Genomic DNA, 25,056 nt, shown 5'->3' on the forward strand with positions numbered 1-25,056 from the left:
GTCTGTTGTTCCATGTCCAGTTCTAACTGTTGCTTCTTGACCTGTATACAAATTTCTCAGGAGGCAGGTCAGGTGATCTGGTATTCCGATCTCTTGAAGAATTTTCCAGAGTTTGTTGTGGTCCACACAGCCAAAGGCTTTGGCATAGTCAATAAAGCAGATGTAGATGTTTTTCTGGAACTCTCTTGCTTTTTCGATGATCCAACAGATGTTGGAACATATCTGGACTATATAAGGCTCTTTTATCTAGTTTGCTTCACTTTTTTCATTTCATATTCAGGACTCCCATTTCATTTAGTCTATGTCTTCTAATCTCTCCATCTCTTCTTTTTCTTGGTGTTCTTCCTTAAGCCTTTATCAAGTGTAGAAAAGCTCTTGTATACATAGATATAAGTAATGTGTATAATATATGTATTTTAGAAAGCTTACTAATTTTTGCCTAATTAAAAAAATTGCAGCATTTTGATTCCACTTGTTTGACTTAGTATAAATAGATGTTAGTTTTCTAATTTAAAAAATAAATACATAACAAGCAGCAAAGGTTTACTATATAGTACAGGAAATTGTAGTCAATATGTTATAATAACCTATAATGGAAAATAATTTTAAAAATAATACATATGTGTATATATAATTGAATCACACACAAAAAAGAATTCCACTTTTTGAAATTTAGTAGTGTTTATCTTTTGTCCAGTTTTTCTCACCATCCTCTGAACATCTAATAGCAACGTGTGAGATACAAAATTTTAAGTATGTCTGTATAAGATATAAGATTAACATAAATTAATATAAATAGAAGTCTATTATATTTAAATTATTAATGACATCATTCAAGATGCTTCTAACCTTATTTTTATGCACTTGATAAAATATTCTCAGAGAAATGTGAGTATGCCTCGCTATGATTATATTTTTTTTTCTTTTCCATTTCTTCTAATTTTTGCCTTATGTATCTTTGTGTCTTTGTTGTTAGGCGCCAAATGGTTTATGATGTCTATCTTCTTTGTGAGTTGTACGTTTTATCATTAAAAATATTCATCTCTGTTTCATCTAAAAATAAATAAATATACATAGTAAAAAAAAATCAGGACTCAGAGATTTGGGAAATTATCAGCCTATCCATATTTCAAAGTGAGCAAGCTTGTTCTGAAGAAAACTCTAAGGGCACAGCCGAGCAACCATTTGAAGACGAGATCATGGATGTGGCTCGTTAATTTAATCAGTCTTCTCAACAGAGGCCAAGGAGAGGGAGGGATAAACCAGCAGAGACTTTACTGCTGTTTTGAATGAAAGGGGACAGAGAAAACCACTGTGAAATGAAAATATCTCCTGCCATATTAATCAAGAAATGTCACAGCCATCAGTAATTTCTAGCCTCCAAATGTGAATGAGAGCTTCCAAAACTGGAATCCAGTGACGCTGCCACCTCCACCCCCACCCCATGGTGATTGCTGAGGAGCTGGGGGAAGGCAAGAAGCAAGGTGAACAAGGAAACAGGATTGGCCCTGGATAGCTGAGGTGTGGCGGTGATCAAAACCATCCCCAAGAAAAGGCAAAATGGCAAAATGGTTGTTTGAGGAGGCCTTACAAATAGCTGAGAAAAGAAGAGAGAGGCAAAAGAGAGAAGCAAAGTTATACCCATCTGAATGCAGAGCTCCAAAGAATAGCAAGGAGAGGTAAGAAAGTCTTCCTAAGTGAACAATGCAAAGAAATAGAGGAAAACAACAGAATGGGAAAGACTAGAGATCTCTTCAAGAAAATTAGAGATACCAAGGGAATATTTCATGCAAAGATGGGCACAATAAAGAATAGAAATGGTATGAACCTAACAGAAGCAGAAGATATTAAGAAGAGGTGGCAAGAATACATAGAAGAACTGTACAAAAAAGATCTTCATGACCTAGATAACCACAATGGTGCAGTAACTCACCTAAGGCCAGACATCCCGGAATGCAAAGTCAAGCACAGGAAGCATCACTATGAACAAAGCTAGTGGAGGTGATGGAATTCCAGCTGTGTGATAGCAACCCAGCTTGCACATTCAAGGACTTCTCAGGGGGTACTGGTGGTAAAGAACCTGCCTGCCAATCCAGGAGACATCATGCTGTACATTAGCTCCTCAGACCTTATTCCTTCATTCTGTTTCTTATTTTATAATGGAAAATTTGTATCCATTTGCCAACCTGTTCTCATTTCCCCACAACTAGCTGCAGACAACAATTTCAACACTCTGTTCTGTGATTCCTTTTTTTTTTCCTTTTAGATTCCATACATAAATGATACTGCTATTTCACTTAGCATAGTGTTTTCCAGGTTCATTCAATGTTCTTGAAAATGTCAGGGTTTACTTTGATTAAGGCTGAATAATATCTCATTGTGTATGCTATGTATGTGCACTTGTGTGTATCACCTTTCTTTATCCATTTATCCACTGTAAACAGACCTCTGACAAACCCACACTGACCTCCCATAGGGATCCCACTAACCCCACACAGGGACAGAATGGCCAGGCTTGAGGTCCCTGCTCCATGACCCCCTCGTCTGAGCTCTGGGGGTCACTCTGTAACCTGGGTCCCAGACCCTCCCCTCAGACCCTGGCTGAGCCCCCACTGCTGTGCCCTCCATGGAGGATGGGGCCCAGAGGCGGGACTTGGCTCCAGGGAGAAAACACATCACAAGCAGATATGTGCCCTCTGTCCGCATGGCCCCGGCCTGGTCTCACATATGGGGGTCCTGATAGGCATGGAGGCAGGGCCATTCCTGCTGGCTCCTGGATCGGAGGCCCCTTCTGAAACAGGACTCTCCACCGTAGGAGTGACTGTGACACAGAGCCCTAATCTCTCTAGAGAAATGCGCCTCCTGACCAGAGGAGAGAGCAGGCTCCAGGGAGAAACCACAGCCCAAGCAGGCCTGTGCGGCTGCCCTCCCATCCCAGGTCCTGGTCCTGGGCGTTGGGGTTCTGACAGGCTGAGAGTAGTTGACGCTTGCTATGACGCCAGCATAGTCCCTGGGCCTGTTGAGTCCCACATGTTCCCTAGGGGGCTCCTTGGATTACAGGCTGCGAGTCAGTCCCAAGCTCCCGGTCCTGTGAAAGCTGATTACATACACCGTGGAGAAGTGAAGCTTCCCTGCTCAGAGGCTCTGCTGTCTCTGGGAGCCTGGTCCTCTGTGGAGGAGCTCTGGGTATTCTCCCTCTGTCTGGGCTCTGGGAACTGGAGTAAGGAGAGATTCTGGGCCCCTAACTTCTTTCCTCTGGGCTGTAGATGGTGGTGGGATGCCAGGGGCTCCTTAGTCACTGTACCATCTATTGGGCACCTCTGCCACCTGCCTCCATCCTCTACATCCCACACCAGGGGCACATTTGGAAGTCAAAGTAGGCACCTGGGAAGAGTGGCCCCCGATCCCCTCACTATCCCCCCCACCCCCAGCAGGGTGCATACAGAGGCCACCACCTCTCATGGGATAAAAAAACATTTATTTCAGGAAACAAAATAATACATGGTTGGAAGAAACCATTAGCACCTAGAGGATGTGCTAACATGGGAGAAAAACTTTTTTCTTGGCAGAATATGAATTTTTTTTTTTTCTTGGAGAAGAGTTTTCCTACCAAAAATGCTGTGAAAAGCATGTTCTGATTGACCAGAAGAGGTGTACTTCCAAAGAAGACAGTGCCTTGGACAGTGGAGGGGACAGCCTGGGACACTTGTCACTCTTGATCCATGCTGGCAGGCTCTGCCTGGAAGGGGACCTGGTTCCCTGGGTGGTCTACCTGCTGTCCCTGGGACTTGTCTACTTACTCATTTTTGGAGTAAGATGTGGCCCATGGGGGTAACTTGGTGATTGAGGGCTGTGTTTCTCCTCACTCTCCTTTATTCTGGGTAGGAGAAAAACCTAGTGTAGCAGTAATGTGAACCTAATGGGGTCCAGAGTTCTGCTTTGCACCAATTTAACTTGGAAGCATGAAGTCGATGGTGAAGCTCCATCTTTTCTTTAGAATTTATCCAATAGCTGTCATAAGAGTCTGATCCTCAACAGCCCTGCTGTCCATAATCAATCTGCTTTTGACTGGTTCCTGGCCCTGGGTGGCGGATGCTGCAAGCTTGCCTTTTTGCAGGGGCTATTCTTATCCTTTGCATTTACGGGAGAAAATCCATTGCAGAACCTGCTTAATCTGTGTTCTGGAGTGGCTTTCTGAAGGAACCTGTCCCTTCTTCAGGTTTAACTGTCGCAATTTGCTTCTTTGGGACTCTGCTGATATCTTTTGCTGGCCCAGGTTACTCATCCCTCAGGCCTTGTAGGCCCTCTATTCTGCCAAACCTTTTTTATGCTGTCCTAGTTTGGACCTCCTATAAGTCTCTCTCCTATCAGGGGGGACAGCTTATTGCTCACATTCTTATATTAGGGTTGCTGTCTCAAGATCTCCTGCTGCCCGCTGGGTGCTCCCTCCACGGGAAGTAATGTTACGGAATGTCTGGTAATTGGACACATCTCCACTGGGCAAGTTCTGGGAAGAGGAAAGAGATTCCTGAGAAGCCAAGATGCTTGCAGCAAAGAGGATATCTCAGTGACAGTCCTTGGGAAGCGTGTCAGTGGCACAGTCTTGAAGGAGCACACCACTTTCACAGTGTGCCCTTGGAACTGCGACCTCTTGGAACTCAAGCTTATGAAAGTGTTCATCGGTGTGTAGATCTTCTGGATTCTAACTTTGTGTTTGAGGAGGGATTTTTATTGCACCTTGGAGATCGTGATCTCCTCAAATCAATATTTGGAGAAGGAAATGGTACCCCACTCAGGTACTCTTGCCTGGAAAATCCCATGGACGGAGGAGCCTGGTGGGCTGCAGTCCATGGGGTTGCTAAGAGTCAGAAACGACTGAGTGACTTCACTTTCACTTTTCACTTTCATGCATTGGAGAAGGAAATGGCAACCCACTCCAGTGTTCTTGCCTGGAGAATCCCAGGGATGGGTGAGCCTGGTGGGCTGCCATCTATGGGGTCGCACAGAGTCGAACACGACCGAAGCGACTTAGCAGCAGCAGCATATCAATATTAATGATTTGGGATTTAATAAGTACACTAGGTTCAAAATTACCTTACCATGCAGGGCCTCCTCCACAGATTCTTTGGTCGTGGAAGACTGGGGGCATGCGTCGAGGTCCGTGACTGTCATGCTAGAGCAAGATGCTGGGGAAGCTTGCCACCCAGCTTCCCTCTGTGGCTCATTCTTGGCTGTTTCTGGACTTTGACTAGGCTCCAGGTTGCATTTGTCCACTCCCACCACAGGCTCACTGTGCCAGTTCTGCCAACAAAATTGTCTGTGGGAGCCTGAGAGGTGGCTGGTCGTCCTGTCCAGTCAGAGGAATCTCTGAGGGCGTTATGGATGCCCCCAGGCGGGGGTCCTTCCAGAGCCCCCTTGGTTTCCTCACTTGCCTGTGAGCAGACAGGGAGGGGACTCTCCACAGGGAGATGGGTCTTTGTTGTTATTACTTTCTCTCCCAGATGGCGCTGAGGAGGTTTTCCCAAGCCCTAGGTTAGCTGGGTTTTTGAGTGGTCCCCAGAGTCACGTGTGGCCTTCAAGCTAAATCCTGGAAGGGGTATGGGGTGAGCCCTTGTTAACTTAGAGCGAAGTATGAACTTGAGGACCTTAAGAAGTAGGTCCCACCTGCCCCTCACCTGAAACTGAAAGCTTATGGTGAATGGTGCCGGTATTCCTGGTCTCTGAAGGAGAAAATTTCAAAACTAAAATTTCACAAAAATTTCAGTCTTGACTGGAACACAGTCTCAGTTACTCAGCGCTTTGTGTAACAAAGTTTTATTAGAGTGAAAAGGGTAGAGAAAGCCTCCAACAAAAGGGGGTAGGAGAGTACCCACCATCACTAGTTTTTAAGCAGGTCGTTATATATGAGAAGTATATAATGCTCTGCTTTAAAAAAATAAAATAATTCTGGTGTTGGTGAAGACTCTTGAGAGTCCCTTGGACTGCAAGGAGATCCAACCAGTCCATCCTAAAGGAAATCAGTCCTGAATGTTCATTGGAAGGACTGATGCTGAAGCTGAAACTCCAATACTTTGGCCACATGATGCGAAGAACTGACTCACTGGAGAAGACCCTGATGCTGGGAAAGACTGAAGGTGGGAAGAGAAGGGGATGACAGAGGATGAGATGGTTGAGTGGCATCACTGACTCATTGGACATGAGTTTGAGTAAGCTCCAGGAATTGGTTATGGACAGGGAAGCCTGGCGTGCTGCAGTCCATGGAGTCGCAGAGTCGGACACAACTGAACTATGTACTTCTTAACTGGCTGCTGAAAATAGATAAAAAGAACATCTCGAGGTTCTAAGAGTTCCACCAGACCGTTTCCCAAGTCATACATCCTGAGATAACTTCAGTACAAGATTAGCCAGAAGGAAGGAGTTCCGGAGCACTGTGTTTCTGATTGAGATAAATTGTTGTTGAGAAACAGGCTCCCAGACAAGATTTGTTACAATTATAATCATTGTCAGGGAACGTGTAACAGTAGGACTCCTGTGTGCTGTTTTCTGTCTCTCATGAGCCCTCTGTTCCTTATCTGTTCCTGGTAACTGTGGGCCAAGTGGGATGAGAGGAAGGAGTGTAGCGGCACGCTGCTCCCAGGACTGAGGTCATGAGATGGAATGCATTCGTGGATTTCCTTCATTAGCTTTTCCATACGGTGAAAGTGATTATTCACAACCCTCTTTCTTTTGATATGAATTGTCTCCTGGCTTTATGACCTCTACTACTCCTTGTTTCCCTGGTAACTTGTAAGTGTGGTCTTTTGATCTTTACCTTTGCTGAAGAAGCCACCTTGTAAAAACAGTATATATACGCACACAGAGTTCAATAAAGCACCCTTGCTCCATCAAAGACGTGGGTCCCCATGTCGTTCTTTCTCTCTTTCTCTCTTTCTCTTTCATCCTCTGGCTAATTCTCTGGAGCGTGGAAGCCTGCCGAGCTCACTTTCCTGCCTGGACTTTCAGGACCTCTTCGAGAGGACACTCTGTGCCTACGTGAGTGGTACAAGCCCTGTCCTAGGGCTTTATTGGTTCTATGCATAACCCAGGGAATACTAGCCTCTTTTTCTCTTTTGCTTTCTTATGGTGGACTCTGGACTACCAGGTTCCGGTCCATTAAAGGGCCGCAACAAATCATTAACATAGAGTCTAAGAAAAGCATACCCATGAGTAAGATATATTGCGCTTTGTAATCATTAGTTCTGGACCTAAAGAAGGCCAGGTCTCAAACGAGATATATTGTTGCAATACCAGTACAGGGCTTAAAAGAAACATGTCCTACCTGACTAAGGCAAAAGAATGGATAAAGGAATGTTTGCTGCCTCCTCCTTTAAGGGCCTTGGGCTAACTGCCCAAGGTTTAGCTCTCTTATTCTCCTCTTTTTCTTTTAGGAGAATATTGTTGCTGATGCGAAAGGGGTGAAGAAATCTGTCTTTAACTGCTTCATATTGGTGAGGGGCGCTGGCCCTAAGGAGCTGAAGCAACATATTCTTCTTACTCTTTTATTTAGTGTTTCTGATCCAGTGGCCCCAAGTAATAGCTAGAGGAGGCAGTAGAAATTGCAGAAGCATGAACAATCATTTGCAACTTAAATGCCTCAAGTTGCTTAGATACAAAATTCATTAGACAATTAAGGATACAAGGTGCAAATAGTAAGAATAACTACTAGAGTATTTTCCACCAGGTTAGGCCCACAGACTACACATTCCCAATAGTCTGTGAATTTGGGGAAACTACAGTTCCCAAATCAAGACTGGATCTATGACCAGAGTGGAACATCAGGGGAGTCCGTCTTGAAGAGTGACCAGAATCTCTACATCACTGTTACTTTGGGAAGCCATTGTATCCTTTAGGAAGAACAAACTAGACAAGTAGATTAAAAAGGCAAAAACCAAAAATCAGTAGAAGAATTATTATAGTCAGCAGTCCAAGCAAGAATAAGAATCAGGCTACATTTGGCAGTAAATTTGATCTTGGTCTAGACAGAGTCAACGCTTGGGTTGCCCTGTCTGTGAGAATGGAGACATTTGGTGTGGTTATATACATTTTGAATGTAAGTATAGCAAACCCAGTTCTCAGAAGTAGTTGAAAGAATGACAGCTTGAACTTTAACAGACAAAATAAATCTCATCATTTCTTTTTAAGCGAATGTGTATCTAACCCAATGTAGATAGGTGCTTTATGTAGACTTATAGCCAGGCAGCCAGTTGTCTAAGTTTGTCCAAGTAGGCTTTAGCCTCTTACTGTGGTATTAACATATAAACCATTTGTAGGTGTCACCGTTAACAATTTTAGTGTTTTTCTAGGTATGAGAAGATGCAAGAATTGGTGCTCAAGAAAATTTTTACCTGAAAATATCAAACTATCTGAAGGCCTGTTTTGTCCATTTTTCCAAGAGCACAGAGTGAGTGCCTAATTTCTGATTTCCACCCTGAACTCCTTTCAGGGGATGTTAAAGTTCAGCAGCTATAATGTCCATGATTTAATCTTTGTAGAGGAAGCTGGCAAGTGCCAGTTTCCAGTCAGCAGGGCCCCATTATGGCCATGAGTTTGACCATCGTTTGGGGCATTTCATGACCATCTTGTCCCACGGTGCTGGGAAGGCTGATTCCCAGGTCTGTGAGAGATTTCACAGATTGGCCACTCTGTGCTGTTACTGGACTAGGCCCTGTGACTAGCAAAAGTCTCTGGACCAGACCCGTCTTACTAGCCTCTTGGTCCAGGAAAACATTTCCTCTTGTTGTTTCTTCTAATATAGAGAGTCACATTGCTACAGTTATGAATTTCATACGGAACTGTATTCCATCATCATATCAGTGGCTCAGTCACACAATTGATAATGTGAGGGACAACAATTTTTGAAACAGGCAATGTAGAAAACAATATAGTTAGCACTAATAGTAAAATAGTAAGAACTTAAGTAAAGAACTTCTGTTAGGTATAGCCCAGTGATATCTCCAAGTCATCTGACTTAGTTTGTTACATGACTATAGCCTGTCGTTAATCTCCTGGTTGCAGATCTTGAAGGATCTGATCTTTATTCAAAGATTGGATTAGAGATAAGATAGACTTTAGAGATAAGCTTTAGAAACAAACTCAGAGTGTCCTTTTCAATAACTTAATTAAACCTCTTAGCAATATAACATACCACAAGGAATTATCTCAGAAATGAGTCTTAGTAAATACAGATCTTAATTAACGAAACTAGAACTTAGTATTCAGTGAAGCATAATATTTTTTCTACAAGTATCCCCATTTTTATTATACATAGTCAAAGCTAATTTCCTTTCTAAAATAAGTTTGGTCCATTGACTATAGATGCCATAGGACTGACATCAGTTTTTATCGAGGTGGATTTTTCTTTTAGAGGTCCCCAGTGTACTTTGAGATTTCTGTATATGTTGGGAGACAGTCTTTTTATTTACCTGATAAATCTGTTCAGAACCCAGTGTCTCCAATTTCTGGAAGGACAAGACAGAGAGAAAAAAGTTATAATTTTACCCACAGGTGTAAATTACTAAGTGGCTCTAAACCATCAGTAACTTGAGGAGAAGAGCCTCTTTATAGCTGAAAACAAAGATTAAAAGCCAGCAGTATGTCAGACAAAGAGTCATGAAAACTGTAATGCTTGTATGGTTTGTCCAGTAAAGTGGGTGCCTTGATCACTGAGGATTGTAGAAAACATATCTTAACCATTTTTTCTCCATTGTGAGACACTAACCCTGCAGCCAGGAAAAACCTATCCTATCAAATAAAAGTGAGGTTTGTTAGGGAGCCAGGAAAAGTCAAGCAGCCATATTGGATTTCCCAGAGCCCCAGCTGTTTGGTTTACAGCCATTGTTTATCCATTTTAAATTCCCTGATGAAGGGTTAATTTTGTAGAAGCAAAATGAGCTTTGTCTATGTGTGCCATAGTCTTCATAGAGCTTTGTGAAATAGTATTTGTTCATTTCATCAAAGTAACAAAAGATTTAAAAAACAAATATGAAGGCAAAGAAATCTACATAGTCTGTTATCAAAAGCCATATTCCAAGAAAACTTTACTCTTTTAATCAGGGAGAGAAAACCAAATTCCAGTTTGGTACTAGCTTACATTCACTGTGAAACAATAGCTATCTACTTAATCAAAGTAACAATAAAAGATTTCAAAGCAGTTTAATGTCTTAAGAAACTTGTACCATGTACACGAACCTTTTTTGCACTTGGCCACAAAACTTTTTTACACTTTCTGTATTCATCACTTTATTTGTACTTGTACCAGAATATTCAAGGCAGCTTCATTCATAATAACCCAAACTGGAAATAACCCCACTGTCTATTGACAGAAGAATGGACAAAGAAATTGTGGTATATTCATACAGTTGAATCCTACAGTAATATAAAGGAAGGAACAATTGATATACATAACAGCACACATTCCATTTATAGGAAGTTCAAGAACAGACAAAAGCAAGTTAAGAAATCAGAATAGTGGTTGTGTTGTGCCATGGCAGGGAGTCAGGGGAGGGAAGGTTCAAGGCATTGAAAAACATGGAATTTTCCGAGGTGAAGGACTACAGACCGAAAGAAAATTGCACAATGTCAGAGCTGTGAGCTAAGTTACATTTAGGGTCTTATTGAAGACTATAACCCGAGTGAGAGCCTTTCAGTAGCTCTGAGAAATTGCTCTGAAGAGATAGCTGGGGAAACTAACATATATGATTTTTGGCTGGGGAATACATGCAGTCAAGTATATTATGTATCTTGGTAACAGATTACTGCTAGTCATCAAGAACGGATGTATTGAGCTAATGATTTTGGTGCTTTTCAATGTATGGAAAGTTGTAAGAAACTTCACTCACTAAAATTCTTCCTGAGACACATCTAACTGTGTTAGTTCCTGCTTGTCCAAAGCACAGAGCATCCTGCTATCATTTTAATTTCTCTGTCTGAAGCACAGAGTGCTTCATCCTGTTATCACCTTAATTTCCTCTGAAGTAGAATGCACTGTCAGTCAACAACTGCAGCAAGTTAATCTTTGCAGAACTGGGTGAAAAGCAATGCTCTCTGTCTTTCTTTTTTTACAAGTCTTTGCTTTATATTAATCTAGATATTGGTTGTACAAGTGTATCTGTCACAATTCAATAAGCTTTACACTTAAATCTGTTCATTTTTTCGTATATAAAGTATACATTACCAAACTACTGTTAGGATAAAGAGTTGGATAAAAGGTGACAATACACATTTATGTGATTTCCTTTTTTTTTTTTTTTCCAATTATCATCTTTTTAAATCTTAAAAAGAAATTTTTTTGACCACAGGGCATGTGGGATCTTAGTGCCCTGAACAGGGATTGAACTTGTGCCCCTGCATTGGAAGCACAGAGTCTTAACCACTGGACTGTCAGGAAGTCCCATCTGTGTGATTTCTGAAGATGAGTGAAAGACATGTTGATGATCTCTAAAAGCTGATGGCATTCATTCTTTTTTAAAGTTAATTTTCTTCTGAAACTTTCTGATGTCATTTTATTGTGTTCTATCACTAGCACTCATTTTAGCAGATTAGTTCCATTTCCAGAACCAAAATAGAACTGAGATAAGGAGAGAGAAAAAAAAAATTGTACATGATATACTATGATCAAGATAGAAGTAGACATAATTACTTAACAAAAAGCCTGTAATAGTATTAACTAAGCTGTGGGTAGTGACAAATACAGGAAAAGAAGTATTTCTCTGGAGGGAAGGAAGGATGTCTTGGAGGAAGTCTTTGGAGGAGAGGGTGAGCTGAGTGCACTAATTAACTGTACATGGCCTCAACGAAGTCACTTGAGCCCTCTGAGGATGATTCCATATTATACATTTTCTTATATGCTAAATGATAGGATTGAACTGAGCTCAGAGCATCAGGCTATAATATTAAAGTACAGTATAATGATTAATATCCCGAGTCATTCAAAAAAGCTAATTTCTATTCTCTGTATTTAGTTTCATAAGGTGGAGAGGTATGTAAAACATGATTTGTGATAAGAAGCTATTTTGACATATTGAATGCCTCCTCTGTGCCAACTAATAGGCACATATGCTAGGCAATATACTTTCATTGTCTTATTTAACTTTCACTTTAATTGATTAATTACTTTTATAACTTGTATTGGATCAAGAAAAAATGTTTTAAAATAACATATATATATATATATATATTTCATCATCATGGTAATGTAGCATTATTGCAGACAACTGAGGAAAAAAATAGAAAAATCATAAAGAAAAAATAACCCTGTCACTCTGAAAGGAGCTATTACCATTTTGGCAACACATATGTTGACTCTTTTATACACCCACATTTGTTTTAGTTTATTTTCTTTGGTTTTATAAAACTGAGATCAAATTCAGTGTATTCCTTTGTATCCTGTTTCTATTTTTCAAAAATATGATTTTTCAATCACCAATAGCGATCCATTTTGTAAATACAATAGATTGGATAATCCCTTATTTTTGGCCAGAAGAAAGGTTTTGACACCAATAATGTAAATTTTAGTTATCTGAAAAATCCCCAGGGGCACTGTCTCTATCAGGGTCCTCGGGAAACAGAGGACACATTTGGAGACAGTAATTTGCGGAGTGTTTAACACAAGATCTGTTTACAAAAGAGTGCGCAGAGATTAAAGAAGCCACAAGTAATAATGGAGTATGTGACCACGTTGCTGATGGTACCTATGGGCCTGAAGTGGGGACAGGAGGAAGGAGGGGCAATTACAGGAACCTGAAAATCAAGAAAGTTGGCAGAAACTCCTGCCTGACAAAAACTTAGTAAGTACATGGTTGAGGGAGCAGCTAGTCTTCAGGGACCCAAAAGGAGGAAGCAGGGGGATAAAAGCCAAGACACCCCACCTGACTCTGAGCTCCTGCCTATGCACCCCACTCACATTGTTCTCCCCAATCAGAAGCCATGGGGCCAAGGAGACTTTGGTGTGGTCTGCACAGGTTGGCTCCCTTGGGTATAATGCATAGCAAAGAAAAGCAAAGAGTACATCCAGAAGAGCAAATGGAATTCCAAGCACATACACTTTCTTGCTTACTTGCCAGAATTTATCTCTGTGATGACCTGAGCTGGGAATCTGAGAAATTTTCTCTTGAGAAGTAATGTTGAATCTGAGATCTAAAGGATGTGCAGTTGTTTAGAAAGTGATGAGTGCAAAGAAGACATTCTAATGGTCCAAGTGAAAAGATGCTCAACACCACTAAGCATCAGGAAAATGAAAATCAAAACCACAGTGAGATATCACCTCACACAGGTTCTGTTCAGTTCAGTTCAGTCACTCAGCTGTGTCCGCCTCTTTGCAACCCCATGAATCGCAGCACACCAGGCCTCCTTGTCCATCACCGACTCCCGGAGTTTACTCAAACTCATGTCCAAGGAGTCGGTGATGTCATCCAGTCATCTTATCCTCTATTGTCCCCTTCTCCTCCTGCCCCCATCCCTCCCAGCATCAGGGTCTTTCCCAGTGAGTCAACTCTTCGCATGAGGTGGCCAAAGTATTGGAGTTTCAGCTTCAGCATCAGTCCTTCCAATGAACACCCAGGACTGATCTCCTTTAGGATGGACTGGTTGGATCTCCTTGCAGTCCAAGGGACTCTCAAGAGTCTTCTCCAACACCACAGTTCAAAAGAATCAATTCTTCGGCACTCAGCTTTCTTTATAGTCCAAATCTCACATCCTTACGTGACCACTGGAAAAATCATAGACTTGACTAGACGGACCTTTGTTGTCAAGTAATGTCTCTGCTTTTTAATATGCTATCTAGGTTGGTCATAACTTTCCTTCCAAGGAGTAAGCATCTTTTAATTTCATGGCTGCAGTCACCATCTGCAGTGATTTTGGAGCCCATAAAAATAAAGTCTGACACTGTTTCCACTGTTTCCCATCACACAGGTTAAGATGGCTACAATAAAAAAAAGAGATAACAAACGTTGGTGTGAATGTGGAAGCATGTTGACTATAGCTAATAATATGGTATTATATACTTGGAAATTACAAGGCAGTACATAACAAGCATTCTTACCTGAAAAAAAAGAGTTGTGTGAGGTGATGAATGTATTAATTATCTTCACCTTGGTAATTGTTCTAATCATTTGATAAATAGATCAAACCTCATTTTACCCTTTAAGTATATACAACTATATTGTCAACTTTTCCTCAGTAATATTGGAAAAAGTGTGTCTAATAAGTAAGGTTGCAGGTAAGGAAAAGAACATTCTAAGCAGAGAGAAGAGGATGTGCAAAGTCCCCTGAGGTGAGAGCATATTCAAAGAACTGAAAGAAGGCAGTGTGTGAAATAGACAAAGGAGAGAATAGAATCAAAGTGAGTACAGATTTTGGCAGGGCATTTTAAGTCCTGCTAAGGATTTTGGTTTTTATCCTTAAAGCAAAGGTAAGTCATTGATAGGTATTAGGCATCCAATGACAGATTAGATTTTGTTTCTCAAGAAAATTACTCTGGGGAGAATGGATTAACAGGAAGGGAAAAATGAAATGGATGTGGTTATACCAGAGATTCAGATGAATGTTTAAACTAAGGTAGTGGACAGACGTGGTGAGACAAAGAAAAGTTTGAGAAATTTTAGGGACGTGAAACTGATAAGACTTATTGATATATATATATATACACACACACACACACATATATATACATGGGATATAGCAGTTTGGAGGTGATGGCAGTGTCAAGGAGTGTACTAGATCACTTGCTTGTAAGATAGAATTAGGAGAAAAGTTTTTTGGAACTGGGAAGTTACAAAATGATTAATAATAATTAATCAAAAAGTGAAAAAGGAGAAGGGCTGACTGTTTTTTAGTGAATTAAAGACTGTAGACTCCAGAAATAAAGGAAGATACTTTAGAACCTGAACACTGAGAGCAGAAACCATTTCTAAAATTTAGCATTTGTTAAACAATTATTAGAGGAAGGTGGAAGGCAGGGAAAGGAAAACCTGAGAGGGAGGGCAGAGGAATGACATGAGACAGACCTTGAGAAAAGAAGAACTTACGCAAAAATAACACAGTTTGTTCCAGATTCAAGAAATGACTCAACTTTGGAGAAAATAGGAATGCAATAAAATAGCTATCACAAAAATACAAATAAGCAAGCAAACAAAATTACATTCATTATTTATTTCGTTTCCCTTAGTAAACAGCGCAGCCTCCCGTTTCCCTCTTTATTTCTTTTATTTCACTCTCCGCCCCTCTCTTTCTTTCTTGAAACATCGTGAGCTCCCTGAGAGAGGGCCCACACTTCTCAAGTATTTTGAACACTGGTTCTATCATTATCTAGCCCCTTTGGACCACAGTGAGGATTAACCAGCATGAGGATTAATCGTCTGCCTTCTACAGAGCATCCTTAGCTATTTATTCCTCTGAGTGCCCCCTTTCCTCATCTGTATCATGCTGCAGCGTTCTAACCCTGCTAGAGCTTAAGCTTCTAGAAAGCAGAATTGACAGGACCCTGACATAAGGGCGGATGGGGTCAGTACGAGTGCCTGGGATAAGAGCAGAGCATGAACAAGTCTAGAGACAGGCGGGATCTATTTCTCAGGTAGGTGCAGATCTGAACCCTTGACTTGGGCCGGCTTTTCCTCCCGCAGTACGGGAGTTCTGCGTTGGGGGTTGGGGGGTGAGGCTTAAGGAACCCCGCTCCCGCACGTTCTCAAGTATCTATTCAAGCTTGGGAGCCCTGTGGGCACATTCTTCATGCTAAGTAGATACCCGCACTCAGTAGCCACTAACACATATTTCTGGAATAAATAGATGGGTGGATGAAATACTTGTGCAATGGAAACTTCTTGGGGCAACTCCCGAGCGAGTAGAATCCTTATAATCCCCGCCATTCATTCCGCAAGTCCTGGGCTCGCGGGTCTCCGCCAGTTACATGAAGCCCCTCCCACCTCTGGGCGCGGCCCCGCTCGGCGCGCTCCCTCGGCTCGGGTCCGTAGCTCTCGGGGACGCGCGGAGCTGTGGGCACGTTCCGGGTCACAGTGCGCTTGCGCAGAAGGTGCAACGGTCCGGGGAGGGGTGGAGCCTGAGGCGCTTCGACTGAGGTGATAAAGAAAATACGGAAAAGATCCGGATGGAGGTCAGGTCTGGCTCCGCCGGGAGAGAGGAGATGGGCCAGGTTAGTGGGTGTTTGCAGGGTAGACAAAGACAATTTGTTGGTGAGTTTACATTTTTACTGATTTTGCCTTTTTTTTTTTTTTTTTCAATTAAGCTCGGTGTTCAAGAGCTGATGCTTTGGAGGTCCCAGTGTTCTGACACCTCGTGCCTACGTGGCTTTGGGTAAGTTACCTGCCCGAGCTTCTGTGTCTGCCTCTGTAAAGTGGACCTGGTAATAGTTGTGGGCTTCACAGGATTTTTGTGAAGATGACATCAGACAGTGTGTGTAAAGTACTTGGCACAGTGTCAGAAACGCCCAATAAGTGGTAAGTGCTTTTACTATCATCAGTGTTAGTATCATTAAGTATCATCGTAATGTGATTTTTTGTGTGCCAGAATCTTTTGTATAGAGTTTTTATGCTAGTAGTTGGAAAATATCAGAGAACCGTAGAAGTAAAAGGAAATTAGAGATTGGAAAATACTCTGCTTTTAGAAAGGAGAAAAAAGTAGATCTTGAAAAATGGACTCTAATAATCCTGAATTTTACTGAGCACCAATACAAACCCAGGATGGATCATATCAAAGGTAGTTTGTGAGGAGAATTTCCTGGCAGTGTGGTGGTTAGGACGCCACGCTTTCACTGCTGAGGCTATAGGTTTGATTCCTTATGGGGGAACTAAGATCCCACAAGCCAAGCAGTACTGCCTAAAAAAAAAGTAGTTCGTGAGCCTTTAGAAAGGGAACTGGTACTCACTATGAAGCAGTCTGCAGTTTCTAAGAACAAATAAATCAAGCCAGATTAACTTTTTTGAATGAAGAGTAAACTGATAGCTCAGTGGAAAAACTTTCTTTCCTTTAGTCGTTTACCTCAGTCTGAGATGCTGCCCAATATTAAGAGCCTTTCTTGTCAGAGTCTCTTTCATTTCTGACATAAATCTTACAGAAATAATTTTTTTTTTAGCTAAATGGGTAATATGTGAATACCTTTATGATGTAAAAAATTCAAAAACTAAAAATGAAGGGAAAGTCCCCTTCTGAATTCTTTTTCCACCTCCACTCATCAATTTAGCATGCATTTTGCTCTGATACTTAAAAATCGATCTATACACTGATTTGTAGCAGTTAGGACTTTATTCTGCCAACTGAATAACCAGCAAAAGAAAGCAGATTTTTAGTCTCATTTGAAAGGAAACCCAAGGGCAGGTGGTGTAGAGCCAGCAGACTCTGTCTTGGTTTCACCATCCACACGTTTGTCCTTATGGTCACAAGGTGATTGCTGCTTCTCTAAAACTGAGTCCATATATTGGACAGGAAAGGACAAAAGCTATCTTGTGAAGTTTTATATTTTAATTCAGGAAAGGAAGCCGACTGGAACATCTGCCTACAACTCATTGGCCAGACTGTATCACATGACCCTTCTATCAACAAGGGAGTCTGGAGCCCTTGGTGGTCACGGGGTTATGACTCCATGCTTCCACTATAGGGAGCATGGGGTTCCATCCCTGGTGGGGAAACTAAGATCCCTGAATGCTGAGTGGCCAAAAAAGAAAAAAAAGTAAGACAAGGGAATCTAGGGAAATATTAATAATTTACTTTTTAAGCATCTAAAATATAGACTCCTGAGAGTCCTTTGGACAGCAAGGAGATCAAATCAGTCAGTCCTAAAGGAAATCAACCCTGAATATTCATTGGAAGGACTGATACTGAAGCTCCAACACTTTGGCCACCTGATGCAAACAGTCAACTCATTGGAAAAGACCCTCATGCTGGGAAAGATTGCGGGCAGGAGGAGAAGGGGATGACAGAGGATGAGATGATTGGATATAATCACTGACTCAATGGATTTGAGTTTGAGCAAACTCTGGAGATAGTGAAAGACAGGGAAACCTGATGTGCTGCAGTCCAAGGGGTTGCAAAGAGTCGGACACGACTTAGCGATTGAACAACAACAAAGTACAGAACGACATAGTTAAAGTGAGGGGTGAATATCTTTGGGCTAAACAAGTTTTCAGTGCCTGCTGCAGAAATATAGAGGTTGGTTTTACTTTTCTGAAAATAAACTCACACTATATATTTTTGGCAACTTGCTAATTTTCCTTGGCAGTATGAACGAATTAATACTTTCCAAGGTGGCCTGTATGAAATTTCCTTGACTCCTTTAGCTGCTGCATAATACCCTTTTTTTATTATTCTAAGGCATACTCTTTCATTCGTGTTATTATCTCTAAAATTGGTACGCATCTTACACTTGCCATCATCTAGGCAGTAGTAGTAATATAATTGTCATTGCCTGCTGGATATGCTTCAAAGATTGCAGAATGGATGTTAGCAGCCTGGAATATTAATGATTCTGACTCTACATATGACTCAGAAGGTTCTGACTCCAAGAAGAAGATTTATATATGTTTTAATCAATTTATTTGATGAATACTTTTAATGTATGCATGAGGATGACATGGAATTAAAAATTCATGTCTTAAGTTTCATGTGGTTTTTTTGAATAAATATAAAATAAAAATTATAAGTGTTAAGAAAACTTTTTTGTCATAGTTTAATTAGGAGCACTTTTTTCTTTATTAATGATACATAAAATAATGGTGTTTATCATTCATGATGTCCTGAAGTCAGTGAAATATGATTTTCTACACTGTGGCTATTCCATAGTTTAATCATTTTTGTATCAATAGATATTAAGTTCTCACTTTTTTTACAGTAGTGCTTCCGTAAACTCTTTTTCATTCCTCCTTTTCCATATGTACAAATAGTATTTCTCTTGATTCCTAGAAACACATTTTTAAAAATTCTAAAGCTGCTGGCCCCTCCAATCTATTGTTGTTCAGGTGCTCAATCATGTCCAACTATGCATGACCCCATAGACTGCAGCACACCAGGCTTTCCTGTCCTTCACTATCTCCCACAGTTTGCTCAAACTCATGTCTATTGAATCAGTGATGCCATCCATCTTCTGTTGCCCCTTCTCTTCATACCCTCAATCTTTCCCAGCATCAGGGTCTTTTCCAATGAGTTGGCTCTTTACATCAGGTGGCCAAAGTATGGGAGCTTCAGCTTCAGCATCAGTCCTTCCAATGAACATTCTGGGTTGATTTCCTTTAGGATTGACTGTTTTGAGAGTCCAAGGGACTCTCGAGAGTCTTCTCCAGCACCACAAGTCGAAAGCGTTAATTCTTCAGTGCTCAGCCTTCTTTATGGTCCAGCTCTCACATCTGTACATGACTCCAGGAAAAACCATAGCTTTGACTAAATGGACATTTGTCAGTAAAGTGATGTCTCTGGTTTCTCATACGTTGTCTAGATTTGTCATAGCTTTTCTTCCAAGCAGCAAGCATCTTTTAATTTCATGGCTACAGTCATCATCTGCAGTGATTTTGGAGCCCAAGAAAATAAAGTCTGCCACTGTTTCCATTTTTTCCCCATCTATTGGCTATGAAGTGATGGGACTGGATGCCATAATCTTTGTTTTTTGAATGTTGAGTTTTAAGCCACTCTCCTCCTTCACCTTCATCAAGAGGCTCTTTAGTTCCTCTTTGCTTTCTGCCATTAGGGTGGTGTCATCTGGGTTTCTGAGGTTGTTGATATTTCTCCTGGCAATCTGGATTTCAGTTTGTGATTCATCCAGCCGGGCATGTCACTGATGTAGTCTGCATATAAGTTAAATAAGCAGGATGACAATATACAGCCTTGACGTACTCCTTGCCCAATTTTGAACCAGTCTGTTGTCCCATGTCCAGTTCTAAGTGTATGCTTCTTGACTGGTATACACATTTCTCAGGAGGCAGGCAGGTAAGGTGAGCTGATGTTCCCATCTCTTGAAGAATTCTCCACAGTTTGTTGTGAACCACACAGTCGAAGGCTTTCCTGTAGTCAATGAAGGAGAGGTAGATGTTTTTCTGGAATTCTCTAGTTTTTTCTATGATCCAACTAATGTTGGATCTCTAGTTCCTCTGCCTTTTCTAAATCCAGCTTGTACATCTGGAAGCTCTAGGTTTGAACATTCTTTAGCCTTGTCTTTCTTTGGGATTTGAATGAAAACTGACCTTTCCCAGTTCCATGGCCACTGCTGAGTTTTCCAAATTTGTTGGCATATTGAGTGGAGCAGTTTAACAGCATCATCTTTTAGGATTTGAAATAGTTCTGCTTGAATTCCATCACCTGCACTAGTTTTGTTTGTAGTAATGCTTCTTAAGGCCCACTTGACTTCACATTCCAGGATGTCTGGTTCTACTTGAGTGACCACACCATTGTGGTTATCCAGGTTATTAAGACCTTTTTTGGTCTAGTTCTGTGTATCCATGCCACCTCTTCTTAATCTGTTCTGCTGCAGAGTACATCATGTGACGTGCCTGGCTGGATGAATCACAAGCTGAAATCCAGATTGCCAGGAGAAATATCAACAACCTCAGATATGTAGATGATATCACCCTAATGGCAGAAAGCAAAGAGGAACTAAAGAGCCTCTTGATGAAGGTGAAGGAGGAGAGTGGCTTAAAACTCAACATTCAAAAAACAAAGATTATGGCATCCAGTCCCATCACTTCATAGCCAATAGATGGGGAAAAAATGGAAACAGTGACTTTATTTTCTTGGGCTCCAAAATCACTGCAGATGATGACTGTAGCCATGAAATTAAAAGATGCTTGCTGCTTGGAAGAAAAGCTATGACAAACCTAGACAACATATGAGAAACCAGAGACATTACTTTACTGACAAATGTCCATTTAGTCAAAGCTATGGTTTTTCCTGGAGTCATGTACAGATGTGAGAGCTGGACCATAAAGAAGGCTGAGCACTGAAGAATTAACGCTTTCGACTTGTGGTGCTGGAGAAGACTCTCGAGAGTCCCTTGGACTCTCAAAACAGTCAATCCTAAAGGAAATCAACCCAGAATGTTCATTGGAAGGACTGATGCTGAAGCTGAAGCTCCCATACTTTGGCCACCTGATGTAAAGAGCCAACTCATTGGAAAAGACCCTGATGCTGGGAAAGATTGAGGGTATGAAGAGAAGGTGGCAACAGAGGATGAGATGGTTGGATGGCATCACTGATTCAATAGACATGAGTTTGAGCAAACTGTGGGAGATAGTGAAGGACAGGGAAGCCTGGCGTTCTGCAACCCATGGGGTCTCAAAGAACCGGACATGACTTAGTGACTCAACAACAATGACAAAATTTTCCAGGGAAGTCTCAATTTAAAAAATCTTGGTACAGTATTGTCATTCAGTTCAGTTCAGTTGCTCAGTCGTGTCCAACTCTTTGCGACTCCATGAACCACAGCACGCCAGGCCTCCTTGTCCATCACCAACCCCCGGAGTCCATCCAACCCCATGTCCATTGTGTCGGTGATGCCATCCAACCATCTCATCTTCTGTCGTCCCCTTCTCCTTCTGCCTATTGTCATTAGCTATTAACATACTTCGGAAGTTCTGAGATTTCAGTATCTGAACTATACTGTACTGCCTTGAACAGTGAGGCAGATGTCACACAATTTGTTTCCAGATAGCATCTCCCTGGGGGTGGTCTTAGTTTTTAAGTTCTCTGGACAATTTCAGATCTACTTTGACACCTGACAGATTATTGTTAAAATAATGAACAGGGAGCAGTATACCTCTGCATTATAGTAAGGATCTTTATTTTTATTAGTGCTCTTGACCCCAGAAGTGTTTGGGTGTTTCTTTGCAGTCAAAAGACCTGGCTCAGCCTCTCACTGTCTGAGCATGGTGACTCTGTGCGTCATGGGAGCTAGGAGGGTGGGGATAGCCTCACATATATCCAAGGAATTAAAAAAGCAAGTGTTGGTGAGGTAATGGCAAATTTGGAACCCTCATACATTGCATATATTGCTGGTGGGAACGTAAAATCATTCATTTAGCCACTATGGGAAATTTTTTTGGCAGTTCCTCATAGAGTTAAACAGAATTACCATATGACCCAGCAATCCCACTCCCAGGTATATACCCCAAAGAACTGAAAACATTGACAAATACATTTATATAGGCTCATTCAGAGCAGCACCTATTCACAGAGGGTGGAAATAACACAAATATCCCTCAATAGATACATGTATAAACACATTGTGGTATACATACAATAGAATATTATTTAGCCATAAAAAGAAGTAGGACACACACTGCAAGGAGGGTGAACCTTGAAAACATCATGCTAAGTGAAAGAAGCCGGGCACAAAATACTACCTGTTATATGATTCCATTGATACGGAATGTCCAGAATAGCCAAATTCAGAGAGAAAAAATAAATTAGTGGTTACTCTGAGTTGAGGAGACCAAGGGATAGGGAGTGACTGCTTAATGTGTAGAGAGGGGGTTCCCTTTTGGGGTGATGAATCTGTTTCAGAACTAGATAGAGATGGTGTGGTTGCTTTACACTGCATTGTCATAAATGCCACTGGATTGTTGACTTGAAAGTTATTTTTATGTTATGTGTATTTCACTCTAATAAGACGACAAGACAAAGTTAAATCCTCTCTTACCCTTCCGAGCTTGGAATTTTCTCAGCGGATACAAGGCAAAAGAGACAGCTAGCCCCCATCCTTGCCGGGGCACGATAAAAGGTGCCTTGTCCTGCAGTTGCAATTGTGTATTCATTCGTTCGTGCATAAATTCCCACTTACTCAGCACAGCGTCTGAACCAGGTTTGGGCTGCAGAGCGAACAGTCTCTGCCCCGGGAGCGCACAGCCTAGGGGGAGACACATCCCGCAAATTAAAAAATAAAGCAAAACTCCGTGATGAACCCAGCAAAGGAGGATTGGCTACTTAAGTAGCAGGGTGTTCCGAAAGAAAAGGGGGCCTTTGTCAGACAGGGGGCATGGACTGAGCCGATTCCTGTCCATGGCCGCCAAGTCCCTGGCGACAAATGCATTCTTTTGTTGTTCATGGAAATGAAACAGTTTTTCAGGCCCTTCAGGAGCTCGTCCGCCAAGGTGGGAAGACGGAACTCAATAAGCACTAGGATATCGGGCAGGAGGGAGAGGGGTGGATAGGCGGGAGACCCCCTGCGCCCCGCCCCGAACCTCGGGGGAGGTCGGCTACCGCGTCTTGGGGAGGTGGGGACTGCGCGGGGCCGCGCTCCCGCCCTCCTCGGCGCCTGCGGACTCGCAGGCGGCGGGCGGCCCGCGAGGGGGCGGCGGCTCCCGGGCTTTGTGGCCGCTGCGCGCGCGGCGGGGCCTGGCCGGCCGGGGGCGCGCCGCCGCCGCCCGGCGCTCCGGAGCCCGCGGCCCTCCCGGCCGCCTAGCCTGCGAGAGGAGTCGAGGCCGCCCGCGCTCGCATCTCGCCGGCCCCTCCCCCGATCGCCGCGGCCGCTGCGCCGCCGCTGCAGGTAGGAGGCTCCCCGGGCGGGCGGGTCGCAGCGGGGCTGGGGCACGGGCCAGGCGTGCGGGGGCCGCGGGGCCGGTAGGGCGCGCTTCCGGCCCAGGCGCCACGACCCATGCCCCGCAGGCCCGACGGCCACCTCCGCGCGCCGCGATGGGACTCGGTGAGTGGGGCCGGCCTGCGGCGTACAAAGCCCCAGGGCGCGGACCTCGGGGAGATTCAGCGACGGTATCCGGGGTCTGGGGACTCGACTTCGAGGGCAGAGGAGCGGCTTGGGGGGTGGGGAGAAACCTTCAGTGCTGGCGGCCCCGCATCCCAGTGTCCCTACAGTATGCCGGGCTCTGTGCTCGCGCTTTTGCATACTTGTCTTCTTTAAGACCCCTTGTGTCCCTTACAGAGGTGTGAGGGGAGGGGTCCCCCATTCAGGGGCCGAGCGCCGAGCATCACAGCGGTGCCCGCCTGACCTTGGGAAAGCGCCTTTACTCCGAGCCCTGGCTGCAGCTCCTGTAAATGAGGGTGGGTTGGGGGGGAGGGATGGTGGCGGAGAGTGCGTGGTGTAATGCCTACCCGCAGGTGCTATTGTGAGAGATGAGGTACGCAAATGATCATACATATTGAGCACTTTCTACATACCAGGCCTGGGTACCAAACAGTTGGCATGAGTTATCTAATTAAATCATCATGCTGGCGCTGTGATGTAGCTACTGTAAATTGCACTAGTAATCTTTATTTAGGAGTAGGAAATAGAGAAGAATTTAGCCTCCCTATTCTGATTAAGGAAATTGGGTGTTTCTTAGGCATGGTCACATTTAAGTTTACAGATGTCCCTGGAATGTCAGGAGAGCAGTTGTGGGATATATTTATTGCACATTTAAAACCGGCAGGTAGGATAATATCAGTGCCAGGGGTGTGCATTTCAGCGTCAGATAAGTCAGTTGTGTTACCAAGGAAATTGTTGAAGTATTAATTCAAAAACATAGTTCCAGAGTTAGGACTGAGGGCTGCTCTGGGAGTTTGGGGCCAGAGAGACAAGGGGGCAGACTAGGAGGAAAGGGAGGATTCTGAAGCCCTGGGTGGAGAGAGGGACCTGTGACCACCATCCCAGCAGCTTTCTGGACCAAGATTTCATCCTGCCCTTAGAGACCAGGCATCCTATCAGGAAGGAGGGGAGGGGTGGGGGAAGGATCCAGGGGCAAGATCAATGGATTGTCTCTTCTTACTCCCAGGCCACCCCAAAAGTATTCAGATGGGTTGAGAGCCGGATGACAGGGCCTCCTAAAGCACCATGGTCCCTTCTCAAGATTTTTTAAATTCTTTTAATATGTTTGAGGAGATTGGGATGCTCACCAACCCTAAAGATTGGTAAGATCCTTAAAATACAAAGACCTAATTGATGTAATGAAGGAGTGTGTTTGAATACAGCTCCCTTGGTTGGATAGGAAGTGGGCCTGAGGAGATTATTTGGGGGTTCTGTTTAGAATGAGGAGAACTGAAAAGATTCTGGACCCTGAAGAAAAAAGAGAAAGGCAGGAAGGCCCAGGCGCTGTACCC

At 42.9% G+C, this 25,056-nt stretch overlaps 1 protein-coding gene across 3 annotated transcripts in view; it reads left to right on the forward strand.

Moving 5' to 3' along the window:
• The first annotated feature begins 16,068 nt into the window (after positions 1-16,068).
• Positions 16,069-25,056, forward strand: part of LOC136143847 (myb/SANT-like DNA-binding domain-containing protein 3) — a 139,119-nt gene continuing 130,131 nt past the window's right edge. The window contains exons 1-2 of one of the 3 annotated variants that reach the window (XM_065901490.1): positions 16,069-16,183; positions 16,277-16,344. The gene's annotated coding sequence lies outside the window, so the exon portion shown is untranslated. Of the gene's footprint in view, positions 16,184-16,276; positions 16,345-23,355; positions 23,513-23,545; positions 23,669-25,056 lie in introns of those variants that run through there. The other 2 variants (XM_065901489.1, XM_065901492.1) reach the window with 2 other exon arrangements.

This window comes from Muntiacus reevesi, chromosome 10 (genome assembly GCF_963930625.1).
Source record: "Muntiacus reevesi chromosome 10, mMunRee1.1, whole genome shotgun sequence".
Lineage (NCBI taxonomy): Eukaryota > Metazoa > Chordata > Mammalia > Artiodactyla > Cervidae > Muntiacus > Muntiacus reevesi.